Here is a 5,000-nt window from a genome sequence, read left to right on the forward strand (position 1 = left end):
GAGTTGATTCAAACTTAAACTGGAAGGATCAGGTTGAGTGTATTGTTAAGAAAATTAGAAGAAGCATTGGCATCCTCTCTAAACTTCGATATTATCTTGGCCTAGATATTATGCCCTTAGATATATTTTTTGGACCTATGGAATAATTATCTGGGGAAATACCTATAAGACCACTCTTCAGCCAATTTTAATTGTACAAAAAAATAGCAATGCAAATAATTACTTTCTCTAGATTTGATGAGCACTCTAGTCCCTCCTTTAAATTTCTTGAAATTATAAAATTTTTGGACCTAGGAACTTTTTGTTTGGGAATCTTAATGTATCAATATCATAATCAATTCTTACCATGCACCTTTCTTTATTTCTTTTTTCACTAAATAACACAGATCCATAAGTTCTATAATACAAGGCTTCAATCTTGGACAAAACTTGTTGGGAACATGTGACGCTCTAATTTGTCTGTGTGATAAAGAGTAAATTCTTCCTAATTTCCCTCCTCCCCCCATTCCAATGTTGTTTTAAAAAGCGACCAAAAGCTTGCACAGTATTCTGCATCACATTATCAACATTGGTATGGGGAGAAGGGGGAAAGGACCAATATATTTTGTGAGTGCATGCCAAATGATGCTTAGGCTAGAATTTTACCCAAGAGTTTTGTCTAAGATTGTTGCTGCAAAACAGTCTTATTATCTCTCAAAAGCAAGAACAAATTACGGAATATTCAATATCCGATTCCAAGGCCTATCAGTTTGGAATTCCATTGACGAAGACATTAAATCATCTCCATTGTCTTTATTCAAAAAGAAAATGAAACAGCCATTTATCAAAGATTACTAGACACCAGTCCATCGATTTTGTAATTTTAAGATAAGAAATAATACTCCTTTGAAATGTAAGAATTTTAGTCACTTGAATATACTGGTAGTTTACTTAACTCTATTTATCTCTATTTTTGTTTGTATTTATGTTTGTTCGTTCTTGTCCCTGACCTTAACATTTAAACATCTTTTCTTTTAACTGGCTGCCTGTCATTTTTAACTTTTAGATTATTTCGGGCAGCCAGCAACCGAATCATCTGCTGTATTATTGTTATTTGTTTATTGTAATTATGGGATCAAATGAAGTATTGATTTTGTTGTTGTTGTTTGTATTACAATTGTATGTACGTATCAAAATTATATTTCATATATTACCAATGTAATTCTCGTTTATGACTGCAGTATTGGATCAATAAGGTATTATTATTATTATTAAAGTAAGGGAACAAAGGCCCTCTATCGTGTGACTGCAAGAACCAATGAAAGCGCGCGTTCTGATGTCTGACGTCATGGGATAGAGCCTTGCGCGCATTCAGTTGTGATCCCTGATGCAAATCTGCAAACTATGTATTACAGTGACTGTCTCGTTGGCACTTAGCGATAGCTGCTACTAGTAGTATATAGTTACTTTTCAGTAGTTGCATCTGCTCTCTTTAATTGAAAATCCGAGACAAATATTTATGAATCTTGTATTAAACATGTTATATTGCCAAAGGATTCATTAAAGAATATCAGTTTTTTTCATTGTGAAAGGTAACTCCTACATGTAAAAGACTGAAAAGGGTTTAGCTCTGACGAAGGGCTAACGCGCGAAACAAACAAAACAAACAAACACACGAAACAACAAACACACTTTCAAAATCTGAAGAAAAAAAGGAAGTGGTTTTTTGATCATAGTACCACAAAAATGTTAGGGAAATCATCGCAGAGCAACGGGCAAAATGTCCGCTCTAATTATATGTTAAACCATCGAATAAGAGATTTATTATTCCACTACAAAAAAAAAGTGTGATTTTGCTGAAAGCAATTCCTTTCATTGAAAAACACCCGTTCCGTCTGCATTTGCTCTGTTCTAACCCGGTCAAACCGGGACACTGCAGTGTATTACGTCTCATATTTTGCGTGTTCTCTTGACCAAATAGGGTAAAATGGCGTATTAGTGGAATAATAAAATTAGTTATCATTCACTATTTTGAAAGTATGGCGGCAGTGCGGCCCTGGTTCTTGCCATTCGTTGAATATAATCCTGACCAAACCTTCCTTTTTCTCAGATGCACTTGTGAATAGCCAACTGGTTTGCCTCCGGCCAGTCGGATGTAGTTGGGATTCTTAACACTTAGTATTTCTTTCATTTTGTTTCACTGGCCCTGAAAAACCCCCAAGGGGAGTGGTCAATTAAATGGGTTTTTTTTTTCCTTTTTTTTTTAATTTAACGTAACCTTGTTAGCTTTCAAACTCACTTTATGCGAGTTAGATCTCTGAGCGCATTAACTGTAATTAGGATAACACATTAAAATGATATGAACTTTAACGCGGCTAGGTTGCTGTAGATCTTCCCGCCAACACCTTTGTCTGCTGGAAGTGTTGGAATGTACATTCGCCAGGATCTCGATTATGTTGCGGTTAAAATTAAGCCCTAATTAGGCGTTTTAAGAATTCTGCGTTGAGATCCTTGGTGTAAAGGTGCGTATCACCTCAACACACTTTTCCATTTTATTTATTCGCCGAAATCGTCCCAAATACATCGTGTTGTTTTTAGAACCTTTTGATTGAAATTGGTTTTGAAAGACGGGAAAAGTGATCATACTTTGATCCAAGACCGAGCAATGATGGGGAATGAGCTCAATACCAGGTTGACGTCACAGACTGCTTTGCATTGATAATAGTTCTTTGAAAACAGCAATGCAAATTAATTTCAGTTCTACTCAGCTGCAATAGGAAATATTTTAATTCGTCGCTGTATCGCTACTAACATTCTCGATTGCTGACTGGATTTGTTGCTGTTAGAAAAAGTTCTTCAATTTTCCCCTTCGCTATTTTCAGCGTCACCTCTGGTTTTCTTTGATTTTAAACCTCGCCCATACTGAAGAAATAACACTTTCCATAATTAATTTTAATTAGTTTGTAAACTTAACGAGGACAGAAAGCTAGTAACGAGTTCAAAAAGCAGCCTTAAGTCGCGGTCAGTTGAATGTAATGTAGCAGCATCCAGTTGTTACGAAAAGGGTAAACTCCAGTTTTTCCTAGACTACAGAATACATGACCACTTATGTTCAACATAAAATACATTTCCACCGCAGTCCCAAAGTCGATTATCAACCCGTCGCCACCGTAGTTCCGTACTCGACAACGTCTATGTCTTTCACAATTACAAACCCACTTCATCCACGTGAGCATACAAAATGCCAAATAAATCAGTGATCTTAAATCTTTTTTCTTCAATGTTAAGTCAATGAAGTTGTGTAAAAGAGGATCTAGCTACCACACAAATTCATCTTAAATAATGAACCAACTTTTAATTAAACCCTTTGACGTGTAGTTTCACAGCGGATAGAGCAATCAAAATCCACGTCGTTTTCGTGAACAGAGGCCAGCACCTCCGAACCTTGCTTGATTTACAGTAAGACTTGCGACACAAAAGCAATAGAGTAACTTTAATTCTCCGAAACAGTTTCCACCCCAACAGCAACAAATATAAGAGATTTGCTCTCTTACCTCGCATTCTCCAGATCCGGCATGCACATATACCTTTGATACACTATTCATTTCATTTCAACTGAAAAAGCTGTCCATAGAAACGACTTCAACACCTTCATATCCTTTTCAGGAACAGAAGCCGGCTGCTCGGAACCCTGCTTGATTTACAGTGCGACTTCCGAGATCAATGCAATAGAGTTGAATTCCTCCACACCAGTTAACTTAACATCAGACCTCAGCCGCGCAGTTGCTCTGGATGTCCACGTTAGAGAGAGAACCATTTACTGGAGCGACATTAACCAACGAATGATTCACCGTATGAACCTGACCACTGGGATAATCGAGGACATTATTACAGACAATCTCGGCATTATCGATGGTCTTGCGGTAGAATGGGAGAGTGATTTAATATACTGGGCAGACTACAGTAAAAGCAGGGTGGAAGTTGCTTCTCTAGATGGAAATCAACGAAAGGTACTCTTTGCATCGCAAGTGTACAACCCTCGTGGAATTGCACTTTATCCAAAGAAAGGGTGAGTGTTTGCCTGTTTGAAAATCCATTACTCTAACAATAATTGGTTGTTGGGATGTCATTAGTTATGGATGTATTGATCATAAGTGATTTACTCAATGCTAGTTATTTGATGTAATCAATATGCCCGGTTTTTCCGGTATTTATCTTTTTTAAGGTTGATGTTCTGGACCGACTGGAGTTTTCATAGCCCCAAAATCGAAAGAGCCAGCCTGGCAGGGCTAGATCGAATAGTGCTCGTTGACCTTCAAAACTCAAGCCAGTACTGGCCAAATGGCATTTTTATCGATTATACAGAAGATCGCGTCTAATGGATCGACGCATGGATTGACGCTATTGATTCATGCGACTTGAATGGAAACAACAGACGCCAAGTGGCAAGTCCCGTTCATCCCATTTTTAACATGCACCCCTTTGATTTCACTGTGTACGATGACATCTTGTACTGGAGTGACTGGAACACTGACTCAATCAAAAGAATCAACTGCAGCTTATATAGGCGGTCTCGGTGGTTTGACATATGACCGGGTTTTTGGGGTTGCATTGCTCGACAATTTAAGACAACCGGCATCTGCAGGTAAACAGAAAACAAACTGTTTCATGGATTTACATCACAAGGCTCGTATACAGCGCGCAAGTACTAAACATCCCAGCTCTTTTCGATAGCATTATTAATATCCCGAAACGATCCAACCACCCTTCATCGCTATCATGATATCTGTGACAGAGGCTGATGTTGATGGCAAGACCAAATTATGCTTTGCTGACACCCTGAACTGCCCAAGATGCAAAATCAACCTTGTTATAATAAATGAAAAGCATTCTCTTGATCTACTCATAATACTTGAGAAATCCTTCAAGGAACGAAACTGTTACACAAGCATAAAGAGTTACATTGGAAGTTCCTTATGAATCCCTGAACGAGTGCACATTAGTAGGCACAAGAGTCTCCG

At 37.9% G+C, this 5,000-nt stretch overlaps 1 pseudogene; it reads left to right on the forward strand.

The window, feature by feature from the left end:
* The window catches only part of LOC137991853 (low-density lipoprotein receptor-related protein 4-like), a 9,383-nt pseudogene that overhangs the window by 2,892 nt on the left and 1,491 nt on the right, over nt 1–5,000 (forward strand).

This window comes from Montipora foliosa, chromosome 2 (assembly GCF_036669935.1).
Source record: "Montipora foliosa isolate CH-2021 chromosome 2, ASM3666993v2, whole genome shotgun sequence".
Taxonomy (NCBI): Eukaryota; Metazoa; Cnidaria; class Anthozoa; order Scleractinia; family Acroporidae; genus Montipora; species Montipora foliosa.